Source organism: Acomys russatus, chromosome X (assembly GCF_903995435.1).
Source record: "Acomys russatus chromosome X, mAcoRus1.1, whole genome shotgun sequence".
Lineage (NCBI taxonomy): Eukaryota > Metazoa > Chordata > Mammalia > Rodentia > Muridae > Acomys > Acomys russatus.
The window spans coordinates 120729325-120745695 of NC_067169.1; the positions used below are offsets into that span (position 1 = coordinate 120729325).

Genomic DNA, 16371 nt, shown 5'->3' on the forward strand with positions numbered 1-16371 from the left:
CAGAGTGTTCCCAAGTCTGACCTCAGATCAAGTACTTGATCCACCAAAAAAGTTCCCTGATCCCCACAGTTGAGAGGTCTCAACCTATAACCACTCATCTATGAGCTGGTCTGAACAGCCAATAAAGGAGACCAGAAACTACCACCCAATGCCAGAGGCATCCAGATGGCTAAAGGCCAGAGTAAAATAACAAAAAACAAAAGTAAAAAATAATTTGGCATCTGCAGAACACGGTTATCTCAATGCAATCAGCCCTGGACAATTTAACACAACTGAAACACAATAAAATGACCTCGGATCTTTCCTTATGCACATGATAATGGAAGAAATAATAAAATGGGTAAAAAAATACAAAAAGATACAGCCAAACAGGTTGAGACACTTAAAGAGGCCATGACAATGTCCTATAGAGAGGAAACGAAAAAAAATCACTGGATGAAATTCAGGAAAATGTAACCAGGTGAAGGAAATCAATAAAACATCCAAGATCTAAAGATGAAAATGGAAACAATACTAAAAGCACAAACCGAGGAAAGCCTAGAAGGAGAAAACCTAAAGAAGAAAACAGGAACTGCAGCGGTAGTAAGCATCACCAACACAATATAAGAGATGGATAAAAAATAAATCTCAGGTGTAGAAGATACAATGGAAGAATTTGATGCAACCACCAAAGAAAATGTTAAATCTAAAAAATTTCTGACACAAAACATCAAAGAAATCAAGCACACCATGAAAAGAGAAAATTTAAGAATAATAGGAATCCAGGAAAGAGAGGATGACTGGCTCCAATGCCCAGAAATTATTTTCAACAAATAAAAGAAGAAATTTTCCTCAATTTAAATAGGTGCCTATAAACATATAATAGGTCTATAGAACATCAAATAGAGTAGACTAGAAAAGAAAATCCTCATGCCACATAATACTCAAAACACTAAATGAACAGAACAAAGAAAAATATTAAAAGTGGCAAAGAGAAAAGGCCAAGTAACATACAGTGGCAAACCTATCAGAATCACACTCAACTTTTCAGCAGAGACCATAAAAGCCAGAAGGGCCTGGGCAGATATCTTTCAAACCCTAAGAGACTACAGATGCCAGTCCAGACTACAATACCCAGAAAAACTTTCAAAAACCATAGATTAAGAAAACAAGATATTCTGAGACAAAAACAAATTTAAATGATACCTATCAACAAATCCATACCTACAGAAGATAGAAGGAAAGCTCCAAACCAAGGAGGCTAACCACACACAGGGAAACACAGGAAATAGATAACTCCACTTTATGAAAACAAAAATTAGGCAAGCACACAAATACACTACCACAACCAATATCAAAAAAAAAAAAAAAAAAAAAAAAAAAGGGACCTAGCAGTCACTGGTCATTAATATCTCTGAGCATCAATGGTCTCAACTCTCCAATAAAAAGACACAGATTAATATAATGGATGCATAAACAAGATCTAAAATTCTGCTGCATAAAAGATAGACATTCTCTGAGAGTAAAAGGCTGGAAGAAGGTCTTCAAAGCAAATAAACACAGGAAACAAGATGGAGTAGCCATTCCAATATCTAATAGAATAGACTTTAAACAAAATTTAATCAAAAAAGATGAGGAAGGGACACTTAATACCCATCAAAGGAAATCTCAAGAAAGATGATGACATCACAGTTCTGAACATCTATGCCCCAAATACATTTGCATTTACATTTGTAAAAGAAACTTTAATAAAGCTTAAACCACTCATTGATCCCCACACATTAGAAGTGGGAAATTCAATACTCCCCTCTCACCAAAGGAAAGGTCAATGAAACAGAAGCTAAACCAAGAACTAATGACAGTAACAGATGTCATAAGTCAATTGGATCTAATAGATAGTTACAGAACTTTCCACCCAAACACAAACATTCTTCTCAGCACCTCACTAAACCTCCAAAATTGAGCATATAGTAGGTCACAAAGGAAGCCTCAACAGATACAAGAAAATTGAAATAATACCATGTATCCTCTCAGACCACCATGGACTAAATGAAGCTGGACCTCAACAACAACAGAAATAACAAAAAATGTACACAAAAATGGAAACTGAAAAACTGTCTACTCAGTGAAAACTGGGTCAGGAACGAAATTATGGACTTCTGTGCTCACTTTAGCAGCACATATACCAAAACTGGAACAACACAGAGAAGATTAGCATGGCCCCTGCACCAGGATGACACACAAATTCATGAAGCATTCATATTTTTACAATACTTTGAAAGTGCTATTGCAGGCTGTTTAGGATAAATAAGTTATACAAGTTAATTGCTAGTTGATCAAATCATGATCATACAAATTACTAGTCTGTTTTTATCATAAGAATATACATCTTAGGTGCACAGATATGACTCCATAGAAAGATAAGGTAAAATATAGTTAGATAAGGTCTTTGCAAACCTCAGAGAAATACAGAATATGGCATTTAAAATTTTTTTTTATTATTTTAAAGACTCACTAACAATGAGACAGGTTAACTCCTGGCAACACCCAGCCTACCTCAAAGAGGATGTGCAGCAAAGAACCTCCTTATGGAGATGGCTTCAAATACGGCAAACAAGCCACTGTGCAAAATGTCCTCATTTCTACCACAGAAAAAATTCTGCCTAAAAAAAGGGCAAGCTTGGGTGCAGGCAAAGTCAATGGCCAAACTCTGACAAGACAGGGTAAACAAGTCCTCAATAGTTCCTGCCTCACAAGTATGTCTGTCAGATATATTGGGGCAGAAAGCTGAAGATGATGCTCTAATGTTATAGAGAGTTCTGGGTGACTCTTCAGGTAGCAAACTGTCTCTGTCATCTTCTCATTTGGAAAGCTACTAAACTGCACTCCAGGCATACTCAGACAATCAAGTTTATTCCTTCTCAAGTGTCTGATGGGGTTGAAGACCAGCTAGTTTAGTTTTACAATTAAGCTTAGTTATTTAAGGGTAAAATTGTGTTTAGGTCTACATGGATGTTTTAAGTTGATAATGATAAGGTATGATAAAATACTGATTTACATTCCTAATTTTAGAGCCATCAAGATAGGAAAGATGTTTCCTTCAAGGCTGTCAAATACAAATACCCAAAACACTAAGAATATAACATTTATTTTTTTTTAATTAATTTATTCAGATTACATCTCAATAGTTTTCCCCTCATTTGTATCCTCCCGTTCCTCCCTCCCTCCCACTACCACCCTATTCCCCTCCCCTAGGTCTGTGAGCAAAAGGGACCTCCTCCCCCAACATATGGTCACAGACCATCAAGTCTCATGAATGTAACATTTATATAATTCCTTATTGTATCATGGTTCTTCTTGCTATAGGTAGTTTATTGTATATATGTGTATTAATATAAATGTATATGTAAAAATAAAAAATGTTTAATAAAAAAGAAGAAAAAAAGAAATTATAGACTTCCTAAAATTCAACAAAAATGGAGGCACTACATACCCAAATTTATGGGACACAATGAAAGCAGTGCAAAGAGGAAAGTTCATAACACTAATGGCCTTCAAAAAGGGAATGGAAACATCTCATACAAGCATCTTAATGGCACATCTGGAAACCATAGAAATAAAGAAACAGACACAGTCAAGAGTTGTAAGACTGCTGTAAATGATCAAATTCAGGCCTGAAATCAATAATAGAAACAAAGAGAACAATTCAAAGAATCAACAAAACCAAGAGCTGGATCTTTGAGAAAATCAACAAGATAGTCAAACCCTTAGCCAAACTAACTAAAAAGCAGAGAAATACTATAAAATAACAGAAGTGAAAAGGGAGACATAGCAACAGACAGTGTAGAAATCTGAAGAATCATTATGTCTTACTTCTAAAGCCTATATTCCACAAAATTTGAAATCTAAATGAAATAGGACATTTTCTTGATAGATTCCACTTACCTAAGTTGAATAAAGATCAGGTAAATGAATTCAATTGTCCTATATTTCCTGTGGAAATAGAAGCAGTCATCAAAAGTCTCCCAACCAAAAAGAGCCAAGGGCCATATGGTTTCAGCACCGAATTCTACCAGACCTTCAAAGAAGAGATAATACCAATACTCTTCAAACTATTCCACAAAATGGAAATGGAAAGACCATTACCAAACTCATTGTATGAGGCAACATGAGTCACCTTGATATCTAAACCACACAAAGACTGAACAAAGAAAAAGAATTTCAGACTAATTTCTCTTATGAACTTTGATTCAAAAATACTCAATAAGATACTCACAAACCAAATTAAAAAATGTCAAAAATATCATCCATCATGATCAAGTATTCTTCATTCCAGAGATGGAGGGATGGTTTAACATATGAAAATCCATCAATGTAATCCACCATATAAACAAACTGAAAGAAAAAAAAATCATCATCTCATGAGCCTTTGAAAAATACATCCATCATCCTTCATGTTAAAAGTCTTGGAGAGATCAGGGATACAAGGTGCACACCTAAACATAATAAAGGCAATATACTGCAAGCCAATAGCCAACATCAAATTAAATGGAGAGAAGCATAAAGCAATTCCACTCAAATCAGGGACAAGACAAGGCTGCTCACTGTCTCCATATCTCAATATAGTAACATGAAGTCCTAGCCAGACCAATAAGACAACAAAGAAGATCAAGGGGATACAAATTGGAAAGGAAGAAATCAAAACATTTCTATTCACAGATGATATGATAATATACATAAGTGCCCCAGAAATTCTACCAGGAAACTCCTACAGATGATAAACACCTTCAGTAAACTGGCTAGATACAAGATGAACTCCAAAATAAGTAGCCCTCCTGTATACAAACGATAAACAGGATGAGAAACAAATTAAGGAAACAATACCCTTCACAAATAGCTACAAATAATATAAAATCTCTTGGTGTAACTTTAACCAAGCAAGTGAAAGCCTTGTATGACAAGAACTTCAAATTTTGACGAAAGAAGTTGAAGAAGATACCAGAAGATAGAAAGATCTCTCATGTTCATGTATCTGTAAGACTAACATAGTAAAAATGGCCGTTTTACACCTACCAGAATGGCTAAGTCAAAAATAGCTCATTCTCCATGGTTGGGGGGCGGAGCAGAGACTGCCTCTGAATTGAACTCTTGTTCTCCCAATTTGATTACCTCCCTTTGGCAAGTAGACTATGCAGGCACACAGAGAAAGGGGATATAGGCTATCCAGATAGACCTGATAGGCTGTGGTCCAGTGGTAGGGGAAGAAGGCTTCCTCTTTAGAGGTCTAGGGGAGGAGAGTGGGAACAGGAAGATAAAAGGAAGGGGATGACAATTGTGATGTAATGTGAATTAATTATAATAAAAAATTTTCCCAGTGAGTTAAAAAAAAAGAAACTCACAACTAGCCTTTGTGCAAAGAATAAGAGACTGAAAAGTGCTCAGCCCCAAATGGATATCTATATTTCATCCCTTCCTTTGAGACCCATGAATCTGTGTGGAAAGAGTATAAGAGCCAGGGGTGGTGGATGTCTTCAAGGAAACAATGTTCCCAGACATAATGCAGATACACATAAGAATTTAATGATTATGACTGCATGCACAAGACCTGCAGAATCTCACACCAGAAAAATATCATAGCATTCAGAAGGGAAGATGGAGATGAAGTTCTACTCCCAGCTGAAGATCTCAGGAGATAGAAAGTCAGTTTTCTTTAATGTTTTCATATATTCCAAGGCAGGCCCCAAGTAGAGGAGTATTCAGTGAACACAAATTGGACTTCATGGGTTTATTTTTTAATTAAATAAAATTAAGATTGAAATTAAGAGAAATGGAGGGAGGGGAGGGAGAGATGGAGGGATGGGGAGAGAGGGAGACACACACAGAGAGAGAGAGAGAGAGAGAGAGAGAGAGAGAGAGAGAGAGAGAGAGAGAGCTGAAATTGTGTTGGTAAGGAGGTAGGGGTAATCTGGGAGAAGTGAGGACAATAATTCATATAATCAAACTACATTGTATGGAATTCTCAAAAATTAATAAAATATTATTTTTTAAATGGAAAATACAAGAAAAGAAAGTGACAGAAAAAGACAAGAAAAGAGACATGAAAAGAAGAGAGGAGGGAAAGACAGAAGAAAAAAGGGAGACTCAAAACCTACCTTCGAGAAGCAGTGACCCAAGAATTCTCAGAGGTGGTGGAAATTGTCATGTTGTGGGCAAGCGATTGCTGAGTGTGTGCCTCCCCACGGAGATGAAGTAAAGATTCTGAGAGAAAAGCAGAGAGGAGCAGGATCTAGAGTCTGGCCAGAGTTCAGCAGAGGGATGGAGCCAGAAGGGGCTCAGTTGTCATAGAAACAGAAGGCTCCAGAAAATCTGGAGCTGGCTTTTAGGAACAGCCACCTCAATCTGAGTTCCCACACCTCATTATGTCTTGAGGAAGCTCTGTCAATGTTTCTCAAGAAACAAACTGAATGGATATCGCTGAAAACTCACTCACAGCGGGCATCACTACTGAAGGCTGAGCAGATGTCCACCACAGTTAAAGTCTCCACATCCCATAATCTAATAGTACTCTAACCCCTAGAGTCATCAAATCAGAATTTATTTTTGAAAGTTAATTTCTGATCCACGTAGGCCAGGCTGGTCTTGAACATGTTATGTAGCCAAGGATATCCTTCATCTTCCTGTATCCACCTCCCAAGCACGGGATAGAATTACAAGTTGTGTGTACCACCATTCCCTGTTTATGCAATGCTAGGGATGGAACCCAAGACTTTGTGCAGGTTAGGCAAGTGTTCTACCAATTGGGCTGCATCCTCAGTCCATTTGTGCATCTCTATAAAAGTTGAGGGCATTTGAGGCCATTTTTAAGGTACAGTGCTCTCCTGACACAGGCAGCCCTAGGGAGTATGGAGACAATACCTACTTTTCAATGTTTTGGTTTTCTGTAGGAATTGGAGGCCTGGAAAGCAGTCTACTGGTCTCAGACGCAGCAATAAATGCAGACAAAGAAAAAGCAGCTTCTGGATTTGAGCTGGTATCATAGGGTAGATTACAAAACACATCTGCAAGCAGGGGACATAATGGGCAAGGAGCAACCAGAAAATCTCTGCAGTCCAATAGCCACAGATTGATATCTCTGAGCCACTTGAGAGCCATTGGGATGTTGGGAAAGTCTCCACACATCTCTGTACTTTCATTTTCTCATCTCGGAAATGAACACAAATGTTTTCTGAATTTTGCAGGACAGCAATAAGAACTCAATAAGATCATATGTGGGAATATAAGCTAAGCTAAAGTGTCCAGAAAATGGCAATGTTGGCAAGAAAGAGCCAAATGTGGGCTTTGAGACCAGCAGGGATCTTTGTTCACACAATTACCCATCTTCTTGCTTTGCTGACAGGGAGTTATCAAAAGGGACTCTCTAACCCCACACTAACTCCCTTCCTTAGAATGACCAAACTTCTGCACTGCACTGTGGTCCTCTTGGCCTGTAGAGACTGTGACCTAAGGAGTTCAGGATGGTCATTGGAAGTGAAGAGATACTGCTTTTGCTACTGTTTGTTCACAGAAGCTGTGTTACTGAGCTTGGTTTGGTTTGGCTAGTATAGGCAGATGGCCAGAGTTATTGCTGCAATCTTTGTGGATGAAACATCTTCGCTTTAAGAAAGGAAGAGGAGAAAAGAGTAAATCCCTCTTCCATTGTCCGAACTTCTTCCAATAGCATGCTTACAACCAACCTCAAACTGACTGGCTCTGGGCTCCTAACACTTCTGCCTGTACCTCCTGAGTGCTGGAATTACAGATGTAATTACCACCATGCTTGGATAATTAACCCTTTCCCTTGTAAAGTACTTAAGCTTCAGACATTTTATTATAGCAGTTAAGAATGAACTAGAACAGTTATTACTCACCAGGATAGTGTTGGTTGTAAAAAATGAGCTTGAAAATGGCTTCTATTGCTACCACATACGGCTGTTTTGAAGTTCCAGGTACAAGGTAGGTTAAATGGTTGCTGAAAGGATGAACACAGTGAACTCCATCTAACAGTTTGGTTTTTACCTAGCTGAGAGAAAAGCTTGCTATAGGTACACAGACATGGGTAAACGCAGAATACTTCCTGGGTCCTACTCTATCTTATAGTCCAGGGAACCACATGTAAAACCTTGTTGTATATGAGAATTGCAAGCAAATGAAAGTGCTAAGTGTTGGGAACATGCCAGATGGAGTATCAAAGCATTGACAGCCACCCCTAGAATTGACTTCATTCAATTAGACAGCATTTTACTTTATCAGAAAAGTGCTTGCTGAAAGTCAACCCACACACGGAGCCTCAGAGTCCTAGGAAGCAATTGCTATCTTGCAAGGTGAGGTTGGGAAAATGGCTTCAAAGTGAGGAAATAACCTCTCAATTCAAAGGATCTCATTGTTTACAGGATGCATATTTTTCTTTGAATTCCAAATGTAAGTACAAAATCATTTCAAAAAGGTGTTTTGTAACTGAGAAAAAGAAAAAGAGCACTATTTGTATCTAACTGTACTCTATTGAAGGGCTGGGTTGTCAGGGTTAACAGTTCAAAATACGTCTTGCTATATGTACTTTAGCTTACCAGCTGCTAACAGCTCCCCACAACCTTAAAGGTATCACTACTCTCCATCTCTAAGTCTCTTCTATGTAATTCTTAGGGGTTGAATTGAGTTCCACCAAAATATACAGAAATCTTAACCACATTACTTGTGAATTTGTCCTTTAAAAAAAAGGCTATCCTCCAATGTCCAAGTGAATGTAAGGTCATAATCTAATATGATAGGTGCTTTTGTAAGAGGGAAGTTTAAAACCAGAGTCACAGGACATTGCTGTGTGAAGGTAGGGGTCCATCCCACCATAACATAAAAAAAATCTCACCTTAATGGAGGAAGCTTTGGAGGAATAATGACACTATTACTACTCTCATTCTAACTCCAGCCTCTAGAACTGGAAGAGGATTTGCTATGGAAGTGCAAGGAAATCCATGAATCCACCTTCTACTCCCCTGAATCCCTCCTTTCATTCCCAACCCAACTTGCTCATTGCTCTGTTCCCCATATGTTTTGCTGCACACATCACTACAAGACTTTATAGGGGACCCCAAGTTCAAGTGGTAAGTGACAGCATGAGCTTCCCTCTGGCGTACTATTAAAGAGGTCCTGATGCGGACATATTCTGTGGTCAACATGGCCCTAGCTTATAGTGACCCTTCTCATTTTCTGTTTGCTGATGTCCTTCTTGTCAGTAAAAGCCCATCCCAGAGATCACTGTTACTACAAAATCTTCCATACCTCACCAGGGACTTCATCAATGCAACTATGTCTGCTTTGTGGAATGTCCCTTCACTTCTGCCGTAGCTCGGTGCTCTGATCATTTATCATCACCATCTGGGTTCTCCGCCTTTTATGGCTTACAGTCTGGACTTTAATGAGATACTTGGCAAAGTCTGTATCCATTGTGCTTATTCATTCCTTGTGTCTTACTGTAGGTGGTACAGGTTAGAGTGGGTGTCTACTCACTCAGTAAAGGTAAATGTTAAGAAACATCATGTCAATGTGTTTAAGCACTTGTCCTTCTAAGTCACCCCTTCTTTGCTTGTCTTGTCTGGGTCTTAACCCTTTCTCTGTGTTGCTGTAGCTCTTGATATTGTCTGTGGAATCTCAAGAGTAACTGATGGCTGACTATTGAGATGTTTTTAATTTAGCTTAATTGAAGACTGTAAAAGGTGGGTATGGGAGCACATACTCAAACTCAGCACTGAGGCTGAGGCAGGAGGATCAAAAGTCTGAAGCCAGCCTGGGCAAGACTCTGTCTCAAACAAACAACAATAACAAAATCTAAGTCACTGGCTGAACAATACTAAAAGTGAAAAGATTAATATTCTATTTCCCTTCCCCTGAAGGGATACTATGTAGTAGTGGGATCTTCATACACAATAAATACATCTGGGAGATTAACAGCTGTCAAAGTGGCTTTTTTCCACATATGGAGAGGCCATGTCATTACAATAATGTGCTGCCTAACAATATCCGTAGCATGTGGGGAGGTGTTGAAAAGTCTATTTCTACCTCCAATCCGCATGATTTCAGGAAAGAGTTGGTAGAGAAATGTACGACTAATAAGTCCTCAGACAGATTTAGCCCCCAGTGGTTTGTGAGTGGCTTATATTTATATCAGTTATGTCAATAGTCACAAACCTGTATGTCTGGGTTAGGATAGGGAAGGCTCGTATTTGCAGGTATTAGTGTGCTGACTTTTTAACCACTATTTCTTTCACCCCAATGATACTATTCTCTACTTCTCTGAGGTCTCCTTTTTAGATATGATGCATGAGTGAGATCATGCCTCATTTGTTTGTGTGTGGCTTATTACATTGGACACGATGGCCTCCAGTTCTGTCCATATTTCCACAATGACAGGATTACATTTGGTTTTATGGATAAACAATATTCTACTAAGTAAATATACAAAATCAAACTTGGAGGGTTTGGAGAGTTTGTTTCTCTTGTTTGTTTCACTGCAGATTCAACTCAAGGACTCATTCATAATCACGGTCTCTTTTAAAGAGACAACTGTTCTCTTTAGGAGGGAGCTTGGGCATATAGCTAAGAAGCTCTGGCTCTAGTCTCAGTGCCACTTATCACAATACAATGACCTTAAGATTCTCACAGCCTCTCTGAGATTGCTTTTCCTCATAATGAAAGAAACATGGCCACTGAAATTGTTACTTTTCTACTGCTGTGATAAAACACCATCACCAAGGTAATTTACAAAATGAAGAATGTATTCAGCTTCTAATTCCATAAGGATAAAAGTCTGTCATGTGGGACATTATGGTAAGCTGGCGCAAGGGGCTGAGGGCTCACATCTTGAAACATAAGCAGGAAACAGAGAGAGTGAACTGAGAATGGGGAAAAGCTTTGGAAAACCTTAATACCTTCATATACATCTTCCAGCAATGGCACATATCTTAAGCACCCCCAAACATCATTGTCAGACATTCTCATTTAAACTGCAACAGCCACCTTACTTTTCTGACTTCTACCAATGTAGCATAGAACAGATAAGAAGGAACAAAAGTCATTCAGCTGATAGAACAAGCTATAATTTTAGCTACTTCAGAAGTTGTGCCAGGAAGAGTACAACTCAAGGTTTGCTGGGCCTACAAACCACGTTCAAAGTCAGCCTATACAAGTTAGTCTGATTGTCTCAAAATGAAAGAGTAGAAAGAAAAGCCAATCCATATATTTATCATAATTCAATTTTTGACAAAAATGAGTTATGATTTAATACAAAAACATTTTCAACAAATTATTCTAGCATATCAAATATCTACATGCAAAATAGGAAGTTAGACTCCCTACTTCTCTCATATAAGACAAAAAAAATGAACTCAAGGAAGACTATATATCTACTTGTAAGAGCTAAGAATATATAATTCCTAGGAGAAAACAAGTATTCATGTTCTTGTATTTGATAATTGTTCTTTAAGTATGGCATTAAAACACAAAGATAACAATTGAAAAATGGATAAAGTGAGCATCAGTAAAATGAGGAAATTCTTATAACTCAACACAAACCATACAGAACATGAACATATAACCATAGAATGGAGCTGGAGGTTTTACAAATAATATATCTAATAATATACTTGTATTTAATATATAAAAATAATTCTTACAATTCAATAACTAAAAGAAACATTTAGAAGTTTAATAAAATGGGTAATCATTTCACTAAGATTTTCTCCAAATATATGGAACAAAAAACTAGTAAGCAAATAAAGCCTTGCTCAGCTTCATCATCTTCTGGGATATGCAAGTCAAAACCACAATTTCTCATCCATTCCAGTTTCTATAAACAAAGATATGGAGCTAAGGACTCTGTAGTTTAGGCTGACTGGCAAGTGAGACCCAGGGATCCACATATCCATGCCTTTTCAGAACTGGAATTAGCAATGTCCATTACCACACCTGGCTTTTTAAAATGAAAATTCTGAAGAAGTTTCAAACAGTGCCCCCCATCACTTTATCAATTGAGTGTAGAGGAATTTAAATTAAGGCTGTGAGAATCTTAAGGTCATTGTGTTGTGATAAGTGGCCCTGACCTATGCTCAATTATTTGCCTGAAGCAATTGTTGGCTTGGAAGCTTTCTGCCTCACTCTACTAACCTAGGCCTGGAATGTTTTCAGCCTCTGAGACCTAAGGCTGAATAAATAAGCTCACCCTTTCTAGTTCTTTCTGAACTCTGGCTGGCTGGTTCAACTAAGCTGTTCCAGTTCAAACTCTTCTCCAAGCTGACGGCTTCAAATTGGTTTCTCTCATTTTCTCACTGAGTTGCTCTGCTTGGCCTCAAACTAACTCTAGCAATCTATTCTAATCTTCTGGCTCCTTCTCATTCTCTAGCTTGTTCTGTCCTCACCTGTGTCTAGTTTGTTCTCTCTTCAACCTGTCTCCGTAAAATTCTCCCAGTAAAAATGCCTCCAGGAACTGAACTGTCAGGAACTCAACTCCACTGCGCTGCCTCTCAACTCACTGACTCAACTGAATTGACTGAACAACACTGATGAGAATTTAGAGATCTGTATGCCTCTGTCTCCTGAGGTTAAAAGCATGTCTGTATTCCAGCTGTGGTACACAGACCTATGTCTTTGGATGGTCATAACAGCCATGTTCTGAATTAAAATTCCTGTACACTCAATTGATAAAGTGATGGGAGCACTGTTTGAAACTTCTTCAGAATTTTCATAAGGGGAATAATTCAATGTCTGGAACCCATTTTAAAAAGCTAGGTATGGTAATGGACACTGCTAATTCCAGTTCTGAAAAGGAATGGATACGTGGATCCCTGGGGCTCACTTGCCAGTCAGCTTAGACTTTTTTGTGATCTTCAGGCCAGTGAGAGACCATGTCTTAACAAGAAAAATAAGAATGCAGAATGACTACTCAACCCTAAAGGGAACCTATATACCATGCACACCCTCCATCCCCCCCCCCCCCCCCCCCGTCCCCAAGCTCACGAATCATTGAGGAAGAAGGGCTAGGAGAGTGTAAGAGCCATGGGCAGTGAATGACTACAAGGTCACAGCAAAGCAGCTACACATATGAACTCACAATGATTGGCAAAAAACCTGTACAAGCCCAAGGCAGACCAAAGGAGAGCGAGACAGAGACAGAGACAAAGACAGACAGACACACATACACACACACACACTCACACACACAGACAGACAGACAGACAGACAGACAGAGACAGAGACAGAGAAACACAGAGAGAGACAGAGAGACAAAGTGAGAGTCACAGAGAGAGAGACAGAGAGACACAGAGAGAGAGACACAGAGAGAGAGAGACTGATAGAGACAGGCAGACAGACAGAGACAGAAAGAGACAGAGAGAGAGAGAGAGAGAGAGAGAGAGAGAGAGAGAGAGAGAGAGAGAGACAGAGAGAGAGAGAGAGAGAGAGAGAGAGAGAGAGAGAGAGAGAGAGAGAGAGAGAGAAACACTTTTCTCTAATAGTGTAACACTTAAAATTGACCACTCTACAGTGGAAGACTACATATCAAGAATATTTGGGCAGCACAAACTGGTCATGAAAGATTTAAGAAAACAAAGATCCAAAGTTGGGTGTGTAGGCAACAGGGTTGGATCTGGAAAATGTTGGAGGAGGGTGGATAAATATGAAGAAAACATGCTGTACGAAACTGTCAGAGAACTAATTAAAGGGAGAAAAAAATCAAGGTGGATCCACCTGAAGAATGACACCTAAGGTTGTCCTCTAAGTCACGTAGGCCAATGTACACACATGTTCAACCATCCCCCTCCACATACATCTTCACACTCATAAACACACCCACACACATCTGTACACCCATCTACACACATCTAGATCAGACCTAGGTGTACTGATGCACACTGTATTACTAGCACCAGAGGCAGAAGTTTCAGGAGTTTAAGGTCACTCTTAGCCATATAGCAAGTTTACAGCCAGACCAGGATATATGAGATGCTATCTCAAAACGAATTTTAAAATCTGAAAAATAACTAAAGAAAACAGAAACAAGGAAGGGAGTTCGTAAAGGAGCCAAGACTGCTGTTCACACATAGCTACCCATGGAGTGTCCCCACTTGGAGACTCACAAGGTTGGCAGGCTTCTTTGTGTGGGTGCATGAGTTCTCCAGTGGTCAATGGTCTATTTGAAGGGATTCCCTGGGAGTGTAGGCGAGAAAGGAATGTCTTCATCATATTCTGTCTTCAGTGTTCTCCCAATGGACTCTCCTCAAGATTCTTAATTAAAGGTGGGGTCCTCGGGATGTGGTTTCTAGAGCAATCCTTTCTCTTCTTGCTACTCTGCTGCACGAAGGGCATGCTCACTTGAGGGGAGATGTGGCCTGGGGAAAGGAAGAATGTCGTGCCGTAATTCTCGTGGACTGCTGGCAGGAAGCAGTGGGGAAGTATTCCTTCAGAAAAGAATGTGCTCTTTTTGTTGTGCGTGGTTTAGTGAGACAAGATCTTGATATGAAGCTTCAAATGTGCTATCCTCCTGCCTCAGCCTGCCAAGTACTGCACTTCCAAGTTGTTCTTGGTTACTCCTGGTTCTCGATGTGAGGGTGGCTTCCTTTGATAACTTTGTTGTATGGTATTTATTGGGGGGGAGTTGGGGACATGCCAGGAAGGCATGTAGAAGTCAGCGTACAACTAACAGGGTTCATTTCTCTCTTTCTGCCATGTGTGTTCTGGGAACCAAACTCCTGTTGTGCTTCTCAGCTGGCACTGCTATCCACTCATCCATTTTTACTAGTCCTGCTTGTTCTTTGAATCAATGTCTAGCATACCCCAAGCTGATCTCAAATTTGCTATGTAGCCAAGAACGATTTCAAGTTTATGATCTTTTTATTACCTTCACCTTCCATGATCTGGAATTACAAGTGAACACCACCATGCCTGACTTATAAGATGCTGGGGTTTAAATCTAGGCGTAGCAAATGCTAGGCAAGTACTGTACCAATGAAGCTACAAGCCCAAGCCTCAAGGCTTTGTTTTCAAAGGGACATGACACCGCTGTTCTAGACTGAACCTGACCATGAAAAGTGGGTTCATATTAGAGACGAAAGCAAGGAGAACATTGTCACTGGGTCTGCTTTTTGTTCTCCCTGCTCCACCTACTTGGGAAGGCTTACTCCTGTTGTTGTGATTATAGTAAAATAACAGCAGTGGTCCTTTGCATTCCCATCAGTGGGGACAGGCAATTTCTAATTTCTTCTCATTATTATTAGCACTTGTTATTTCTGTTTTTTTTAACTTAAAATTATAACTATTTATATGTGTGTGCATACACCCGTATGCACATGCCATAGCACTTGTGTGGAGGTAAGAGAACAACTTTCTGGAGTTGGTTCTTTCCTTTCACTATAGGGGTTCTGGCGAGTCAAACTCAGGTTGTCAAGCTTGGTGGTACTCACATAGTGAAGCCATTTTGTTGGCCCTACATTGTCTTGACAATGCAGTAAGTTTTGAAATCAGGAAGATTGTTTTGGATTTTTAGAATCTATTGATGACTATATGAATTATATGATGGGATTTTCTATTTCCACAAAATGTCATTTGAATTTCAGTAGGGAGTACAATGAACTCATAGATCACTTTGAGTAATATTAATATATTAACAGTATTGGGCCTTTGGAGGCATGAACCTGTGGCGTCTTTCACACATTTGTCTCTTTAACTTTTTCTGTCAATAATAGCACAGTGTTCTTACTGTGTAAGATTTGCTGTAAACATTTAGTTTCACTAGCATTAAGCCATTTTCATTCAGATTTAGTGACTGTTCACTGACAGGTTTTTCCATGTTTACTGCTTCCAGTTTTCATTATGTGTTTGAGTGGAATAGTATTCATGCCACCACGAAACATTAAGACAACAAGAGAAAGCCCTTTTAATAATCTGTCTGGAGTAAAGCATGTTTGACTGCTTTTCCTTACAGGGTTTACTTTCTCAAAAATAATTTAAGAAACTGAGATTAAAAAAACAAATTCACCCGGGTGAAGTGTTGCCTGCCTGTCATCCCTAAATTTGGGAAACTGAGGCAAGAAAGATTTCAAGTTCAAAACCAGGGTCAGGCACATATCAAGACCTTATCTCACAAAATGAAGAGTTAGGGTTATAGCTCTAGTGAACTAGGCTAGCATATTTGAGCTATTGGATTTGATCAACAGCCCTGAGGACAAAAAGAAAAACAAAACACCTCTTAGAATTGGAGGCACAGACAGTAAGACAATCTTGTGACTTTGATTTGTTGCTGAACTTCAGGACATTTTTTTAAAACTATGTTGCTTTCTAGACTGGGCCTCAGAGTCATGTGCTTCAGTGCAA

At 39.1% G+C, this 16371-nt stretch overlaps 1 non-coding gene across 1 annotated transcript; it reads left to right on the forward strand.

Moving 5' to 3' along the window:
• Positions 1-2140: 2140 nt before the first annotated feature.
• LOC127185967 (U6 spliceosomal RNA) lies at positions 2141-2247 on the forward strand. The gene has a single exon (XR_007830233.1). It is a non-coding gene; the product is annotated as a U6 spliceosomal RNA (small nuclear RNA).
• The last annotated feature ends 14124 nt before the right edge of the window (positions 2248-16371 follow it).